The 18,695-nt window shown below is 39.0% G+C and overlaps 12 non-coding genes across 12 annotated transcripts; all 12 read right to left on the bottom strand.

The window, feature by feature from the left end:
• Window positions 1–853: 853 nt before the first annotated feature.
• On the bottom strand, window positions 854–1,067 carry LOC140563208 (small nucleolar RNA U3). The gene has a single exon (XR_011980427.1). It is a non-coding gene; the product is annotated as a small nucleolar RNA U3 (small nucleolar RNA).
• Window positions 1,068–5,180: 4,113 nt separating this feature from the next.
• LOC140563231 (small nucleolar RNA U3) lies at window positions 5,181–5,394 on the bottom strand. The gene has a single exon (XR_011980450.1). It is a non-coding gene; the product is annotated as a small nucleolar RNA U3 (small nucleolar RNA).
• A 1,536-nt stretch (window positions 5,395–6,930) lies between these two features.
• On the bottom strand, window positions 6,931–7,144 carry LOC140563204 (small nucleolar RNA U3). The gene has a single exon (XR_011980423.1). It is a non-coding gene; the product is annotated as a small nucleolar RNA U3 (small nucleolar RNA).
• Window positions 7,145–8,202: 1,058 nt separating this feature from the next.
• Window positions 8,203–8,416, bottom strand: LOC140563209 (small nucleolar RNA U3). Its single transcript, XR_011980428.1, has one exon. It is a non-coding gene; the product is annotated as a small nucleolar RNA U3 (small nucleolar RNA).
• Window positions 8,417–9,474: 1,058 nt separating this feature from the next.
• Window positions 9,475–9,688, bottom strand: LOC140563228 (small nucleolar RNA U3). Its single transcript, XR_011980447.1, has one exon. It is a non-coding gene; the product is annotated as a small nucleolar RNA U3 (small nucleolar RNA).
• Window positions 9,689–10,746: 1,058 nt separating this feature from the next.
• Window positions 10,747–10,960, bottom strand: LOC140563205 (small nucleolar RNA U3). The gene has a single exon (XR_011980424.1). It is a non-coding gene; the product is annotated as a small nucleolar RNA U3 (small nucleolar RNA).
• A 1,058-nt stretch (window positions 10,961–12,018) lies between these two features.
• LOC140563212 (small nucleolar RNA U3) lies at window positions 12,019–12,232 on the bottom strand. Its single transcript, XR_011980431.1, has one exon. It is a non-coding gene; the product is annotated as a small nucleolar RNA U3 (small nucleolar RNA).
• Window positions 12,233–13,290: 1,058 nt separating this feature from the next.
• Window positions 13,291–13,504, bottom strand: LOC140563206 (small nucleolar RNA U3). Its single transcript, XR_011980425.1, has one exon. It is a non-coding gene; the product is annotated as a small nucleolar RNA U3 (small nucleolar RNA).
• Window positions 13,505–14,562: 1,058 nt separating this feature from the next.
• Window positions 14,563–14,776, bottom strand: LOC140563230 (small nucleolar RNA U3). Its single transcript, XR_011980449.1, has one exon. It is a non-coding gene; the product is annotated as a small nucleolar RNA U3 (small nucleolar RNA).
• A 1,058-nt stretch (window positions 14,777–15,834) lies between these two features.
• LOC140563203 (small nucleolar RNA U3) lies at window positions 15,835–16,048 on the bottom strand. Its single transcript, XR_011980422.1, has one exon. It is a non-coding gene; the product is annotated as a small nucleolar RNA U3 (small nucleolar RNA).
• Window positions 16,049–17,106: 1,058 nt separating this feature from the next.
• On the bottom strand, window positions 17,107–17,320 carry LOC140563214 (small nucleolar RNA U3). Its single transcript, XR_011980433.1, has one exon. It is a non-coding gene; the product is annotated as a small nucleolar RNA U3 (small nucleolar RNA).
• Window positions 17,321–18,377: 1,057 nt separating this feature from the next.
• On the bottom strand, window positions 18,378–18,591 carry LOC140563213 (small nucleolar RNA U3). The gene has a single exon (XR_011980432.1). It is a non-coding gene; the product is annotated as a small nucleolar RNA U3 (small nucleolar RNA).
• Between the last annotated feature and the right edge of the window lie 104 nt (window positions 18,592–18,695).

Below are 18,695 nucleotides of genomic sequence, written 5' to 3' on the forward strand. Positions count from 1 at the left end.
AAATATTTTGTTGCACAACCTTTTGAGGTAGTCACTGCAATCAAACGATTCCTGTAACTGTCAATGAGACTTCTGCACCACTCAGCAGGTATTTTGGCCCACTCCTCATGAGCAAACTGCTCCAGTTGTGTCAGGTTTGAAGGGTGTCTTTTCCAGATGGCATGTTTCAGCTCCTTCCAAAGATGCTCAATAGGATTTAGGTCAGGGCTCATAGAAGGCCATTTCATGTTTTCCTTTCAGCCATTCTTGTGTTTTTAGCTGTTCGTTTTGGGTCATTATCCCGTTGCAAGACCCATGCCCTGCGACTGAGAGTAAGCCTTCTGACACTGGGCAGCACATTTCTCTCTAGAATCCCTTGATAGTCTTGAGATTTCATTGTACCCTGCACAGATTCAAGACACCCTGTGCCAGATGCAGCAAAGCAGCCCCAGAACATAACAGAGCCTCCTCCATGTTTCATGCACGTTGCTCTTAAGAGAGAGAGGAAAGACAACACATTGAACTGATATTGAAATCAAACATGAGCGTCGTTTCAACATTGACTCGACGTCCACAGGTTTTCGGGATGTTTGTGGGATGAGATCACATAGAAACCACTTAAATTCAGAGCAATATTTGTCCCATTTTGCTTGAATTTTTCAAACTCAAGGACTTTTGTAATATATTGCTTTTAAGTAACTCAGCAGTAAACAGCCTTGTAAACTCATTTAAACATCTATAAACAAAGACAATAAATCAGACCATCATCAGATATAGATGTATAACTTGCTTAGAACATGAAAAAGACAAACCAAAATGACTTAAAAAAAAGCAAGTTTCATCTTCTTTTAGTTCACCAGTAATTATAAGACTAACCACTCTGAACATGCACTCTTCCTCCCATACTCTATAAAGAGCAGAGAACGGTCATCAATGATAAAGGCCTTTGATGAATATCACAAGCCGATACCCGATTCGCGCTCAGAAGAGTGCATCGTTACTCGTCATCGTGGTTAGGGAGACGTAACACTTTCTAATCACACTTCCAAGTTAGGAACTATAGAAATGATCCCTGAAAGTATAGTCTTAACTTCTCTCGGCGCTCGCTGCTCCACTACCTTAAATAACGCCAACGCACGGAGACGGTGGACTGAGCGATTATACGTTGAGACGCGCGTAGAGAAAGTTGAAGCAGTAAAAACGCCCCAGGAACGCGTAAAGATCAAAAATATCATAGACTGGAAAATTAAAAGCTACCGATTATAAATTGATATTATATTTAAATGCGACCAGAAGAAAAATCTTGTGGGTCAGCATTTCATAGACGTTATTCTGTATATAAACGTGTTTTGCTTCATTATCCTTCTCTTTATAAAACTAATTTGCAATAAAAAGAGAAAAAACGGTTTTTACATATTTAAATGTTGTCACATCCCAGAATACTTTGCGCTGATAACCAAATGTCCCGTTTTTAAACGGTTTCAGTTTAAGGAGAGTTTCAGTACAAATTCAGCACTGGGTAGAATATCACATGCTGTCTCCTGTGTGTTTATTTCTGGATGTGTGAAAAATATACGAATGCTTTATTTTCATGTTGACGTGGTAAAATCAGAAACCTGAAAGCCGTCTCTTAAAACAGTCCCCGGGAAATCAGTCGCATGTTTCTAGTTCCGCCATGCTAAACTCTTCACCAGTGCGTCTGATCTTAGACAGCATCGTTAGATTTGCTTCGTTTGTAAAGCTCATGTCATGTTTAATGGTTTTAGTGCCAGCTGTGTAGAAAGGAGAATGATTATTTCTACAGGGAAAGCGACACGAGGTTGTCTGTTGACTTCTAAACAAATTTGTTTCACAGCTTGTTCGTCTCTTCTGGACCAGTGTGAGAAAGAGCAACAGAAAGAAGATGATGCTTTCTTTTTTTCGTGGTCATTTAGTCAACCAGTCTGATTTCCTCAACCTAAACTAACTTCTACACGGTTTTATTGTTTCAATGAATCGCCTCAACTCATCCATTCATAAGTATATTTTTTGTAAATTTGTCTTTAAATCATCTTTATATACCACTATTGTTGTGTCTACTGTTGTTAAAATTAATGTGGTAATTTTAATTATTGTTATTCTTGTGGTTATTGTCACTGTTGTAATTCTTTGGCACAATTGTACTCATTACAGTCACACTAAGGAAGCCACACTGAATCTGACAGAATGAGACAGAGGGATATATATTGTTTGATTTTTAGGCAAAATCAACCTTTTTATTTATAAGTATAATTTTGTAAATTGTAAATGTTTAGGATGGTTCAGGCCAGTTATGCAACTTTATCTAAGTTTATTTTAGTTTTGAAACAAAAGAAAGCAAAGGTTGGCAATTTCAGAAACCCCTAAACATAACTCTACTAAACTACCAATAACATGAACCTATTAGGTGATACGAAATAAAAACTACCATTTATAAATTAATATTATGTCTTAATGTGAAGAAATGTATAATATTTTGGGTGAGAATGACATATTTTGCATTTTACTTTACAGTGACTATATAAACATTCCTTGCACCTTTAGACTGCCCAGTGAGTACTGAACTGATATTGAAATTATACACACGTGGACAAAATTGTTGGTACCCCTTGGTTAATGAAATAAAAACTCACCATGGTCACAGAAATAACTTAAATCTGACAAAAGTAATAATAAATAGAAATTCTATGAAAATGAACAAATGAAAATCTGACATTGCTTTTCAACCATGCTTCATCAGAATTATAAAAAAAATAATAAACTCATAAAACAGGTCTGGATAAAAAAAATTGATGGTACCCCTAACTAAATATTTTGTTGCACAACCTTTTGAGGTAGTCACTGCAATCAAACGATTCCTGTAACTGTCAATGAGACTTCTGCACCACTCAGCAGGTATTTTGGCCCACTCCTCATGAGCAAACTGCCCCAGTTGTGTCAGGTTTGAAGGGTGTCTTTTCCAGATGGCATGTTTCAGCTCCTTCCAAAGATGCTCGATAGGATTTAAGTCAGGGCTTATAGAAGGCCACTTCAGAATAGTCCAATGTTTTCCTCTTAGCCATTCTTTGGTGTTTTTAGCTGTGTGTTTTGGGTCATTATTCTGTTGCAAGACCCATGACCTGCGACTGAGCCTAAGCTTTCTGACACTGGGCAACACATTTCTCTAATCTTGAGATTCCATTGTACCCTGCACAGATTCAAGACACCCTGTGCCAGATGCAGCAAAGCAGCCCCAGAACATAACAGAGCCTCCTCCATGTTTCACAGTAGGGACAATGTTCTTTCCTTGATATGCTTCATTTTTCCATCTGTGAACATAGAGCTGATGTGACTTGGCAAAAAGTTCCATCTGTCCATAGGACATTCTCCCAGAAGCTTTGGGGCTTGTCAACATGTAGTTTGGCAAATTTCAGTCTGGCTCTTTTATGATTTGTTTTCAACAATGGTGTCCTCCTTGGTCGTCTCCTATGAAGTCCACTTTGGCTCAAACAACGACGGAATAAATGTCAGATTTCCATTTGTTCATTTTAATAGACTTTTTATTTATTATTACTTTTGTCAGATTCAAGTTATTTTTGTGACCATTGTTGGGTTTATCTTTAATTAACCGAGGGATACCAACAATTTTGTCCATGTGTGTACATGAGTGTCGTTTGCTGAGTTTGTGGGATAAAGTCACATAAAAATCACACAGCGGTTAGAGTGCCCGGATATCGATAACAGGGTTGTGGGTTCGATTCCCGGGCTCGGCAAGCTGCCACTGTTGGGCCCTTGAGCAAGGCCCTTTACCCTCTCTGCTCCCCGGGCGCTGGAGTTGGCTGCCCACCGCTCTGGGTGTGTGTCTGTACTCACTGCCCCTAACACATGTGTGTGTGTGAGTGTGTGTTCACTACCAGATGGGTTAAATGCGGAGGACACATTTCGCTGTACAGTGTACACTGTACAGTGACAAATACGTGCACCTATTTTTGCTTGAATGTTCAAATAAAGCACAAGGGTTACATTAGAGTTTTTCAAATTCACAGCTTTTATCTAAATCAGTGCTGAACATTCTTCCAACTTCAAACCAAGGCAAAACAACATTTAACAGCTACAGCAATCTCTAAACAGAGGAAATTAAAATGCCAAAACATGTAGGTCAACTGGGGAAAATGATTTCATATCTCTCTTTGAACTACAACTATTTGAACAACCACTCAGAACATGGACTTCCCTCCTCATTCTATGAAGAGCAACTTTAACTCTTAGCCCCACAAAGTGCCCCCTTCTAACAATAAGAACTCATTATTTTATGAATATGAACAAAACATCTTCACCTACATTGGAATATATAAGTGCTACATAAAATCATGAACCTGAAAAATCACTGAAAATGACTGTATCTGAGCCTGCTTCCTCGGCCCTGTAGTGCACTTGTAGAAGTTAAGATGAGAAGAGTGTAAGGCTCATAGACCTTATAGTGAGAGCTTATAGTCTATATTTTTAGCCTTAATCTTACTTCTCGTCTGTCAGATGAGGTACAGTTCTGCTGTGTTTGTACTGTATTCAAATAACACTGAGATTTATCCTCTCAACGTCCCGGACCCCCAGTTTCCAAGGATTTCTTTGTCTTGTAGTTCAATACTTTGGACAACAGAGGGAGCTAAAAGAGCAGACAGACAGCACTAAATACTGCCAGGCCTGATGAATAAGCACAGCACCCGAATGAAGTAAGAGTTTAGTAACACTTTTTAAACGTGATTTTTCAGCTTAAACAAATCATTTGAGAAAAGACGAACGTCTGTGTTCAGCAGGTTGCTCTTAAGAGAGAGAGGAAAGACAACACGTTGAACTGATACTGAAATCACATATGAGCGTCGTTTCAACATTGACGCAACATCCACAGGTTTGCGGAGTTTGTGGGATGAGATCACGTGTAAGCCACTTAAATTCAGAGCAATATTTGCGCCATTTATGTTCGCATGTTTCAAAGGAAGCACAGTGGACTTTGAAAACACACTGCTTTTAAATAATTAAGCATTAAATAGTCTTGCAAACTATTGATAAAGTTTTAAAAACACTAGATAATACTTGTAATCATCCACAGGTAGAGCTAATGCATTTACTTAAGACCAACCAAAAAAAAACTGAACAAAGTAAAAAATTTTCTTCTTTTTCTGCATTCACCAGTAATTATAAGACTAACCACTCTGAACATGCACTCTTCCTCCCATACTCTATAAAGAGCAGAGAACAGTCATCAATGATAAAAGCCTTTGATGAATATCACAAGCCGATACCCGATTCGCGCTCAGAAGAGTGCATCGCTACTCGTCATCGTGGTTAGGGAGACGTAACACTTTCTAATCACACTTCCAAGTTAGGAACTATAGAAATGATCCCTGAAAGTATAGTCTTAACTTCTCTCGGCGCTTGCTGCTCCACTACCTTAAATAACTACAACGCACGGAGACGGTGGACTGAGCGATTATACGTTGAGACACGCGTAGAGAAAGTTGAAGCCCCAAGAACGAGCTCAGATACACATATGATAAACTACAGTTTATAAATAAAAAAACACATGCAGAATGATCTGTGTCGATTAAGAATTTATGCTGTTTTCATTGGTATGGGATGTACGCACAGGAAAGTGCTAAATGAAATCAAACAATAAATCTTAGCCTGTAGTTCACTTGTAGACATTAAGATGAAAAGACTGTAAGGCTCATAGACCTTATAGTGAGAGCTTATAGTCTATATTTTCAGCCTTAATCTTACTTCTCGTCTGTCAGATGAGGTAAAGTTCTGCTGTGTTTGTACTGTATTCAATAAACACTGAGATTTATCACACAACGTCCTGGAAAAAGACTCCCGGACCCCCAGTTTCCAAGGATTTCTTTGTCTTGTAGTTCAATACTTTGGACAACAGAGGGAGCTAAAAGAGCAGACAGACAGCACTAAATACTGCCAGGCCTGATGAATAAGCACAGCACCCGAATGAAGTAAGAGTTTAGTAACACTTTTTAAACGTGATTTTTCAGCTTAAACAAATCATTTGAGAAAAGACGAACGTCTGTGTTCAGCAGGTTGCTCTTAAGAGAGAGAGGAAAGACAACACGTTGAACTGATACTGAAATCACATATGAGCGTCGTTTCAACATTGACGCAACATCCACACGTTTGCGGAGTTTGTGGGATGAGATCACGTGTAAGCCACTTAAATTCAGAGCAATATTTGCGCCATTTTTGTTCGCATGTTTCAAAGGAAGCACAGTGGACTTTTAAAACACACTGCTTTTAAATAATTAAACGTTAAACAGTCTTGCAAACTATTGATAAAGTTTTAAAAACACTAGATAATACTTGTAATCATCCACAGGTAGAGCTGAGGTCCCCTCTACCTGCATCTAACCAGCTGCCACCTACCAGTCCAGCCAGCGGGTCCCCCCCAACCCGCCACCACCCATGGCTCACCCGCCAGCCGCTGCTGCCTGTTTGGTGGCCGTGCTGAAACCTAGATGGACTCGTGCCTGTCTGACACTATTAATATCACAACTATTAACTTTCTGTTGTACCTGGTTTGGTAATTTTTATCATTAATGTTTAAAACAGTCTGGCCAGAGGAGGATGGGTCCCCCTTGTGAGTCTTGGTTCCTCCCAAGGTTTCTTCCTCCAGCCATGAGGGAGTTTTTCCTTGCCACTGTCGCCGTTGGCTTGCTCACGGGGGTCTTTGACGCTTCATGTTATTTCTTCTTTCTTCTCTGTCTCTGTTCTTTATTAAGTAATAATTATGTAAAGCTGCTTTGTGACGACAACAGTTGTAAAAAGCGCTATACAAATAAATTTGACTTGACTTGACTTGACTAATGCTTAAACCTAAGACCGACCAAAAAAAAACTGAACAGAGTAAAAACGTTTCTTCTTTTTTTGCCTTCACCTGTAATTATAAGACTAACCACTCTGAACATGCACTCTTCCTCCCATACTCTATAAAGAGCAGAGAACGGTCATCAATGATAAAGGCCTTTGATGAATATCATAAGCCGATACCCGATTCGCGCTCAGAAGAGTGCATCGCTACTCGTCATCGTGGTTAGGGAGACGTAACACTTTCTAATCACACTTCCAAGTTAGGAACTATAGAAATGATCCCTGAAAGTATAGTCTTAACTTCTCTCGGCGCTCGCTGCTCCACTACCTTAAATAACTACAACGCAAGGAGACGGTGGACTGAGCGATTATACGTTGAGACACGCGTAGAGAAAGTTGAAGCCCCAAGAACGAGTTCAGATACACATATGATAAACTACAGTTTATAAATAAAAAACCACATGCAGAATGATCTGTGTCGATTAAGAATTCATGCTGTTTTCATTGGTATGGGATGTACGCACAGGAAAGTGCTAAATGAAATCAAACAATAAATCTTAGCCTGTAGTTCACTTGTAGACGTTAAGATGAAAAGACTGTAAGGCTCATAGACCTTATAGTGAGAGCTTATAGTCTATATTTTCAGCCTTAATCTTACTTCTCGTCTGTCAGATGAGGTACAGTTCTGCTGTGTTTGTACTGTATTCAATAAACACTGAGATTTATCACACAACGTCCTGGAAAAAGACTCCCGGACCCCCAGTTTCCAAGGATTTCTTTGTCTTGTAGTTCAATACTTTGGACAACAGAGGGAGCTAAAAGAGCAGACAGACAGCACTAAATACTGCCAGGCCTGATGAATAAGCACAGCACCCGAATGAAGTAAGAGTTTAGTAACACTTTTTAAACGTGATTTTTCAGCTTAAACAAATCATTTGAGAAAAGACGAACGTCTGTGTTCAGCAGGTTGCTCTTAAGAGAGAGAGGAAAGACAACACGTTGAACTGATACTGAAATCACATATGAGCGTCGTTTCAACATTGACGCAACATCCACAGGTTTGCGGAGTTTGTGGGATGAGATCACGTGTAAGCCACTTAAATTCAGAGCAATACTTGCGCCATTTTTTTCCGCTTGTTTTAAATGAAGCATATTGGACTTTTAAAACACACTGCTTTTAAATAATTAAGCATTAAACAGTCTTGTAAACTATTGATAAAGTTTTAAAAACACTAGATAATACTTGTAATCATCCACAGGTAGAGCTAATGCTTAAACCTAAGACCAACCACAAAAAAACTGAACAAAGTAAGAACGTTTCTTCTTTTTTTGCATTCACCTGTAATTATAAGACTAACCACTCTGAACATGCACTCTTCTTCCCATACTCTATAAAGAGCAGAGAACGGTCATCAATGATAAAGGCCTTTGAGGAATATCACAAGCCGATACCCGATTCGCGCTCAGAAGAGTGCATCGCTACTCGTCATCGTGGTTAGGGAGATGTAACACTTTCTAATCACACTTCCAAGTTAGGAACTATAGAAATGATCCCTGAAAGTTTAGTCTTAACTACTCTTGGAGCTCGCTGCTCCACTACCTTAAATAACCACAACGCACGGAGACGGTGGACTGAGCGATTATACGTTGAGACACGCGTAGAGAAAGTTGAAGCCCCAAGAACGAGCTCAGATACACATATGATAAACTACAGTTTATAAATAAAAAAACACATGCAGAATGATCTGTGTCGATTAAGAATTTATGCTGTTTTCATTGGTATGGGATGTACGCACAGGAAAGTGCTAAATGAAATCAAACAATAAATCTTAGCCTGTAGTTCACTTGTAGACGTTAAGATGAAAAGACTGTAAGGCTCATAGACCTTATAGTGAGAGCTTATAGTCTATATTTTCAGCCTTAATCTTACTTCTCGTCTGTCAGATGAGGTACAGTTCTGCTGTGTTTGTACTGTATTCAATAAACACTGAGATTTATCACACAACGTCCTGGAAAAAGACTCCCGGACCCCCAGTTTCCAAGGATTTCTTTGTCTTGTAGTTCAATACTTTGGACAACAGAGGGAGCTAAAAGAGCAGACAGACAGCACTAAATACTGCCAGGCCTGATGAATAAGCACAGCACCCGAATGAAGTAAGAGTTTAGTAACACTTTTTAAACGTGATTTTTCAGCTTAAACAAATCATTTGAGAAAAGATGAACGTCTGTGTTCAGCAGGTTGCTCTTAAGAGAGAGAGGAAAGACAACACGTTGAACTGATACTGAAATCACATATGAGCGTCGTTTCAACATTGACGCAACATCCACAGGTTTGCGGAGTTTGTGGGATGAGATCACGTGTAAGCCACTTAAATTCAGAGCAATATTTGCGCCATTTTTTTCCGCTTGTTTCAAAGGAAGCATATTGGACTTTTAAAACACACTGCTTTTAAATAATTAAGCATTAAACAGTCTTGCAAACTATTGATAAAGTTTTAAAAACACTAGATAATACTTGTAATCATCCACAGGTAGAGCTAATGCATTTACTTAAGACCAACCACAAAAAAACTGAACAAAGTAAGAACGTTTCTTCTTTTTTTGCATTCACCAGTAATTATAAGACTAACCACTCTGAACATGCACTCTTCCTCCCATGCTCTATAAAGAGCAGAGAACAGTCATCAATGATAAAAGCCTTTGATGAATATCACAAGCCGATACCCGATTCGCGCTCAGAAGAGTGCATCGCTACTCGTCATCGTGGTTAGGGAGACGTAACACTTTCTAATCACACTTCCAAGTTAGGAACTATAGAAATGATCCCTGAAAGTATAGTCTTAACTTCTCTCGGCGCTTGCTGCTCCACTACCTTAAATAACTACAACGCACGGAGACGGTGGACTGAGCGATTATACGTTGAGACACGCGTAGAGAAAGTTGAAGCCCCAAGAACGAGTTCAGATACACATATGATAAACTACAGTTTATAAATAAAAAAACACATGCAGAATGATCTGTGTCGATTAAGAATTTATGCTGTTTTCATTGGTATGGGATGTACGCACAGGAAAGTGCTAAATGAAATCAAACAATAAATCTTAGCCTGTAGTTCACTTGTAGACATTAAGATGAAAAGACTGTAAGGCTCATAGACCTTATAGTGAGAGCTTATAGTCTATATTTTCAGCCTTAATCTTACTTCTCGTCTGTCAGATGAGGTAAAGTTCTGCTGTGTTTGTACTGTATTCAATAAACACTGAGATTTATCACACAACGTCCTGGAAAAAGACTCCCGGACCCCCAGTTTCCAAGGATTTCTTTGTCTTGTAGTTCAATACTTTGGACAACAGAGGGAGCTAAAAGAGCAGACAGACAGCACTAAATACTGCCAGGCCTGATGAATAAGCACAGCACCCGAATGAAGTAAGAGTTTAGTAACACTTTTTAAACGTGATTTTTCAGCTTAAACAAATCATTTGAGAAAAGACGAACGTCTGTGTTCAGCAGGTTGCTCTTAAGAGAGAGAGGAAAGACAACACGTTGAACTGATACTGAAATCACATATGAGCGTCGTTTCAACATTGACGCAACATCCACAGGTTTGCGGAGTTTGTGGGATGAGATCACGTGTAAGCCACTTAAATTCAGAGCAATATTTGCGCCATTTTTGTTCGCATGTTTCAAAGGAAGCACAGTGGACTTTTAAAACACACTGCTTTTAAATAATTAAGCGTTAAACAGTCTTGCAAACTATTGATAAAGTTTTAAAAACACTAGATAATACTTGTAATCATCCACAGGTAGAGCTAATGCTTAAACCTAAGACCGACCAAAAAAAAACTGAACAAAGTAAAAACGTTTCTTCTTTTTTTGCCTTCACCTGTAATTATAAGACTAACCACTCTGAACATGCACTCTTCCTCCCATACTCTATAAAGAGCAGAGAACGGTCATCAATGATAAAGGCCTTTGATGAATATCATAAGCCGATACCCGATTCGCGCTCAGAAGAGTGCATCGCTACTCGTCATCGTGGTTAGGGAGACGTAACACTTTCTAATCACACTTCCAAGTTAGGAACTATAGAAATGATCCCTGAAAGTATAGTCTTAACTTCTCTCGGCGCTCGCTGCTCCACTACCTTAAATAACTACAACGCAAGGAGACGGTGGACTGAGCGATTATACGTTGAGACACGCGTAGAGAAAGTTGAAGCCCCAAGAACGAGTTCAGATACACATATGATAAACTACAGTTTATAAATAAAAAACCACATGCAGAATGATCTGTGTCGATTAAGAATTCATGCTGTTTTCATTGGTATGGGATGTACGCACAGGAAAGTGCTAAATGAAATCAAACAATAAATCTTAGCCTGTAGTTCACTTGTAGACGTTAAGATGAAAAGACTGTAAGGCTCATAGACCTTATAGTGAGAGCTTATAGTCTATATTTTCAGCCTTAATCTTACTTCTCGTCTGTCAGATGAGGTACAGTTCTGCTGTGTTTGTACTGTATTCAATAAACACTGAGATTTATCACACAACGTCCTGGAAAAAGACTCCCGGACCCCCAGTTTCCAAGGATTTCTTTGTCTTGTAGTTCAATACTTTGGACAACAGAGGGAGCTAAAAGAGCAGACAGACAGCACTAAATACTGCCAGGCCTGATGAATAAGCACAGCACCCGAATGAAGTAAGAGTTTAGTAACACTTTTTAAACGTGATTTTTCAGCTTAAACAAATCATTTGAGAAAAGACGAACGTCTGTGTTCAGCAGGTTGCTCTTAAGAGAGAGAGGAAAGACAACACGTTGAACTGATACTGAAATCACATATGAGCGTCGTTTCAACATTGACGCAACATCCACAGGTTTGCGGAGTTTGTGGGATGAGATCACGTGTAAGCCACTTAAATTCAGAGCAATACTTGCGCCATTTTTTTCCGCTTGTTTTAAATGAAGCATATTGGACTTTTAAAACACACTGCTTTTAAATAATTAAGCATTAAACAGTCTTGTAAACTATTGATAAAGTTTTAAAAACACTAGATAATACTTGTAATCATCCACAGGTAGAGCTAATGCTTAAACCTAAGACCAACCACAAAAAAACTGAACAAAGTAAGAACGTTTCTTCTTTTTTTGCATTCACCTGTAATTATAAGACTAACCACTCTGAACATGCACTCTTCTTCCCATACTCTATAAAGAGCAGAGAACGGTCATCAATGATAAAGGCCTTTGAGGAATATCACAAGCCGATACCCGATTCGCGCTCAGAAGAGTGCATCGCTACTCGTCATCGTGGTTAGGGAGATGTAACACTTTCTAATCACACTTCCAAGTTAGGAACTATAGAAATGATCCCTGAAAGTATAGTCTTAACTTCTCTTGGCGCTCGCTGCTCCACTACCTTAAATAACTACAACGCACGGAGACGGTGGACTGAGCGATTATACGTTGAGACACGCGTAGAGAAAGTTGAAGCCCCAAGAACGAGCTCAGATACACATATGATAAACTACAGTTTATAAATAAAAAAACACATGCAGAATGATCTGTGTCGATTAAGAATTTATGCTGTTTTCATTGGTATGGGATGTACGCACAGGAAAGTGCTAAATGAAATCAAACAATAAATCTTAGCCTGTAGTTCACTTGTAGACATTAAGATGAAAAGACTGTAAGGCTCATAGACCTTATAGTGAGAGCTTATAGTCTATATTTTCAGCCTTAATCTTACTTCTCGTCTGTCAGATGAGGTAAAGTTCTGCTGTGTTTGTACTGTATTCAATAAACACTGAGATTTATCACACAACGTCCTGGAAAAAGACTCCCGGACCCCCAGTTTCCAAGGATTTCTTTGTCTTGTAGTTCAATACTTTGGACAACAGAGGGAGCTAAAAGAGCAGACAGACAGCACTAAATACTGCCAGGCCTGATGAATAAGCACAGCACCCGAATGAAGTAAGAGTTTAGTAACACTTTTTAAACGTGATTTTTCAGCTTAAACAAATCATTTGAGAAAAGACGAACGTCTGTGTTCAGCAGGTTGCTCTTAAGAGAGAGAGGAAAGACAACACGTTGAACTGATACTGAAATCACATATGAGCAAAGTTTCAACATTGACGCAACATCCACAGGTTTGCGGAGTTTGTGGGATGAGATCACGTGTAAGCCACTTAAATTCAGAGCAATATTTGCGCCATTTTTGTTCGCATGTTTCAAAGGAAGCACAGTGGACTTTTAAAACACACTGCTTTTAAATAATTAAGCGTTAAACAGTCTTGCAAACTATTGATAAAGTTCTAAAAACACTAGATAATACTTGTAATCATCCACAGGTAGAGCTAATGCTTAAACCTAAGACCGACCAAAAAAAAACTGAACAAAGTAAAAACGTTTCTTCTTTTTTTGCCTTCACCTGTAATTATAAGACTAACCACTCTGAACATGCACTCTTCCTCCCATACTCTATAAAGAGCAGAGAACGGTCATCAATGATAAAGGCCTTTGAGGAATATCACAAGCCGATACCCGATTCGCGCTCAGAAGAGTGCATCGCTACTCGTCATCGTGGTTAGGGAGATGTAACACTTTCTAATCACACTTCCAAGTTAGGAACTATAGAAATGATCCCTGAAAGTTTAGTCTTAACTACTCTTGGAGCTCGCTGCTCCACTACCTTAAATAACCACAACGCACGGAGACGGTGGACTGAGCGATTATACGTTGAGACACGCGTAGAGAAAGTTGAAGCCCCAAGAACGAGCTCAGATACACATATGATAAACTACAGTTTATAAATAAAAAAACACATGCAGAATGATCTGTGTCGATTAAGAATTTATGCTGTTTTCATTGGTATGGGATGTACGCACAGGAAAGTGCTAAATGAAATCAAACAATAAATCTTAGCCTGTAGTTCACTTGTAGACGTTAAGATGAAAAGACTGTAAGGCTCATAGACCTTATAGTGAGAGCTTATAGTCTATATTTTCAGCCTTAATCTTACTTCTCGTCTGTCAGATGAGGTACAGTTCTGCTGTGTTTGTACTGTATTCAATAAACACTGAGATTTATCACACAACGTCCTGGAAAAAGACTCCCGGACCCCCAGTTTCCAAGGATTTCTTTGTCTTGTAGTTCAATACTTTGGACAACAGAGGGAGCTAAAAGAGCAGACAGACAGCACTAAATACTGCCAGGCCTGATGAATAAGCACAGCACCCGAATGAAGTAAGAGTTTAGTAACACTTTTTAAACGTGATTTTTCAGCTTAAACAAATCATTTGAGAAAAGATGAACGTCTGTGTTCAGCAGGTTGCTCTTAAGAGAGAGAGGAAAGACAACACGTTGAACTGATACTGAAATCACATATGAGCGTCGTTTCAACATTGACGCAACATCCACAGGTTTGCGGAGTTTGTGGGATGAGATCACGTGTAAGCCACTTAAATTCAGAGCAATATTTGCGCCATTTTTTCCCGCTTGTTTCAAAGGAAGCATATTGGACTTTTAAAACACACTGCTTTTAAATAATTAAGCATTAAACAGTCTTGCAAACTATTGATAAAGTTTTAAAAACACTAGATAATACTTGTAATCATCCACAGGTAGAGCTAATGCATTTACTTAAGACCAACCAAAAAAAAACTGAACAAAGTAAAAACTTTTCTTCTTTTTCTGCATTCACCAGTAATTATAAGACTAACCACTCTGAACATGCACTCTTCCTCCCATGCTCTATAAAGAGCAGAGAACAGTCATCAATGATAAAAGCCTTTGATGAATATCACAAGCCGATACCCGATTCGCGCTCAGAAGAGTGCATCGTTACTCGTCATCGTGGTTAGGGAGACGTAACACTTTCTAATCACACTTCCAAGTTAGGAACTATAGAAATGATCCCTGAAAGTATAGTCTTAACTTCTCTCGGCGCTTGCTGCTCCACTACCTTAAATAACTACAACGCACGGAGACGGTGGACTGAGCGATTATACGTTGAGACACGCGTAGAGAAAGTTGAAGCCCCAAGAACGAGCTCAGATACACATATGATAAACTACAGTTTATAAATAAAAAAACACATGCAGAATGATCTGTGTCGATTAAGAATTTATGCTGTTTTCATTGGTATGGGATGTACGCACAGGAAAGTGCTAAATGAAATCAAACAATAAATCTTAGCCTGTAGTTCACTTGTAGACATTAAGATGAAAAGACTGTAAGGCTCATAGACCTTATAGTGAGAGCTTATAGTCTATATTTTCAGCCTTAATCTTACTTCTCGTCTGTCAGATGAGGTAAAGTTCTGCTGTGTTTGTACTGTATTCAATAAACACTGAGATTTATCACACAACGTCCTGGAAAAAGACTCCCGGACCCCCAGTTTCCAAGGATTTCTTTGTCTTGTAGTTCAATACTTTGGACAACAGAGGGAGCTAAAAGAGCAGACAGACAGCACTAAATACTGCCAGGCCTGATGAATAAGCACAGCACCCGAATGAAGTAAGAGTTTAGTAACACTTTTTAAACGTGATTTTTCAGCTTAAACAAATCATTTGAGAAAAGACGAACGTCTGTGTTCAGCAGGTTGCTCTTAAGAGAGAGAGGAAAGACAACACGTTGAACTGATACTGAAATCACATATGAGCAAAGTTTCAACATTGACGCAACATCCACAGGTTTGCGGAGTTTGTGGGATGAGATCACGTGTAAGCCACTTAAATTCAGAGCAATATTTGCGCCATTTTTGTTCGCATGTTTCAAAGGAAGCACAGTGGACTTTTAAAACACACTGCTTTTAAATAATTAAGCGTTAAACAGTCTTGCAAACTATTGATAAAGTTTTAAAAACACTAGATAATACTTGTAATCATCCACAGGTAGAGCTAATGCTTAAACCTAAGACCGACCAAAAAAAAACTGAACAAAGTAAAAACGTTTCTTCTTTTTTTGCCTTCACTTGTAATTATAAGACTAACCACTCTGAACATGCACTCTTCCTCCCATACTCTATAAAGAGCAGAGAACGGTCATCAATGATAAAGGCCTTTGATGAATATCATAAGCCGATACCCGATTCGCGCTCAGAAGAGTGCATCGCTACTCGTCATCGTGGTTAGGGAAACGTAACACTTTCTAATCACACTTCCAAGTTAGGAACTATAGAAATGATCCCTGAAAGTATAGTCTTAACTTCTCTCGGCGCTCGCTGCTCCACTACCTTAAATAACTACAACGCAAGGAGACGGTGGACTGAGCGATTATACGTTGAGACACGCGTAGAGAAAGTTGAAGCCCCAAGAACGAGTTCAGATACACATATGATAAACTACAGTTTATAAATAAAAAACCACATGCAGAATGATCTGTGTCGATTAAGAATTCATGCTGTTTTCATTGGTATGGGATGTACGCACAGGAAAGTGCTAAATGAAATCAAACAATAAATCTTAGCCTGTAGTTCACTTGTAGACGTTAAGATGAAAAGACTGTAAGGCTCATAGACCTTATAGTGAGAGCTTATAGTCTATATTTTCAGCCTTAATCTTACTTCTCGTCTGTCAGATGAGGTACAGTTCTGCTGTGTTTGTACTGTATTCAATAAACACTGAGATTTATCACACAACGTCCTGGAAAAAGACTCCCGGACCCCCAGTTTCCAAGGATTTCTTTGTCTTGTAGTTCAATACTTTGGAAAACAGAGGGAGCTAAAAGAGCAGACAGACAGCACTAAATACTGCCAGGCCTGATGAATAAGCACAGCACCCGAATGAAGTAAGAGTTTAGTAACACTTTTTAAACGTGATTTTTCAGCTTAAACAAATCATTTGAGAAAAGACGAACGTCTGTGTTCAGCAGGTTGCTCTTAAGAGAGAGAGGAAAGACAACACGTTGAACTGATACTGAAATCACATATGAGCGTCGTTTCAACATTGAGGCAACATCCACAGGTTTGCGGAGTTTGTGGGATGAGATCACGTGTAAGCCACTTAAATTCAGAGCAATATTTGCGCCATTTTTTTCCGCTTGTTTCAAAGGAAGCATATTGGACTTTTAAAACACACTGCTTTTAAATAATTAAGCATTAAACAGTCTTGCAAACTATTGATAAAGTTTTAAAAACACTAGATAATACTTGTAATCATCCACAGGTAGAGCTAATGCATTTACTTAAGACCAACCAAAAAAAAACTGAACAAAGTAAAAACGTTTCTTCTTTTTTTGCCTTCACCTGTAATTATAAGTCTAACCACTCTGAACATGCACTCTTCCTCCCATACTCTATAATGAGCAGAGAACGGTCATCAATGATAAAGGCCTTTGATGAATATCACAAGCCGATACCCGATTCGCGCTCAGAAGAGTGCATCGCTACTCGTCATCGTGGTTAGGGAGATGTAACACTTTCTAATCACACTTCCAAGTTAGGAACTATAGAAATGATCCCTGAAAGTATAGTCTTAACTTCTCTCGGCGCTCGCTGCTCCACTACCTTAAATAACTACAACGCGCGGAGACGGTGGACTGAGCGATTATACGTTGAGACACGCGTAGAGAAAGTTGAAGCCCCAAGAACGAGTTCAGATACACATATGATAAACTACAGTTCATAAATAAAAAAACACATGCAGAATGATCTGTGTCGATTAAGAATTTATGCTGTTTTCATTGGTATGGGATGTACGCACAGGAAAGTGCTAAATGAAATCAAACAATAAATCTTAGCCTGTAGTTCACTTGTAGAAGTTAAGATGAAAAGACTGTAAGGCTCATAGACCTTATAGTGAGAGCTTATAGTCTATATTTTCAGCCTTAATCTTACTTCTCGTCTGTCAGATGAGGTACAGTTCTGCTGTGTTTGTACTGTATTCAATAAACACTGAGATTTATCACACAACGTCCTGGAAAAAGAATCCCGGACCCCCAGTTTCCAAGGATTTCTTTGTCTTGTAGTTCAATACTTTGGGCAACAGAGGGAGCTAAAAGAGCAGACAGACAGCACTAAATACTGCTAGGCCTGATGAATAAGCACAGCACCCGAATGAAGTAAGAGTTTAGTAACACTTTTTAAACGTGATTTTTCAGCTTAAACAAATCATTTGAGAAAAGACGAACGTCTGTGTTCAGCAGGTTGCTCTTAAGAGAGAGAGGAAAGACAACACGTTGAACTGATACTGAAATCACATATGAGCGTCGTTTCAACATTGACGCAACATCCACAGGTTTGCGGAGTTTGTGGGATGAGATCACGTGTAAGCCACTTAAATTCAGAACAATATTTGCGCCATTTTTGTTCGCATGTTTCAAAGGAAGCACAGTGGACTTTTAAAACACACTGCTTTTAAATAATTAAGCATTAAATAGTCTTGCAAACTATTGATAAAGTTTTAAAAACACTAGAAAATACTCATAATCATCCACGGGTAGAGCTAATGCATTTACTTAAGAGCTACCAAAAAAAACTGAACAAAGTAAAAACGTTTCTTCTTTTTTTGCATTCACCTGTAATTATAAGACTAACCACTCTGAACATGCACTCTTCCTCCCATACTCTATAAAGAGCAGAGAACGGTCATCAACGATAAAGGCCTTTGATGAATATCACAAGCCGATACCCGATTCGCGCTCAGAAGAGTGCATCGCTACTCGTCATCGTGGTTAGGGAGACGTAACACTTTCTAATCACACTTCCAAGTTAGGAACTATAGAAATGATCCCTGAAAGTATAGTCTTAACTTCTCTCGGCGCTCGCTGCTCCACTACCTTAAATAACTACAACGCACGGAGACGGTGGACTGAGCGATTATACGTTGAGACACGCGTAGAGAAAGTTGAAG

The sequence above is a fragment of the Salminus brasiliensis genome, chromosome 9 (assembly GCF_030463535.1).
Source record: "Salminus brasiliensis chromosome 9, fSalBra1.hap2, whole genome shotgun sequence".
Lineage (NCBI taxonomy): Eukaryota > Metazoa > Chordata > Actinopteri > Characiformes > Bryconidae > Salminus > Salminus brasiliensis.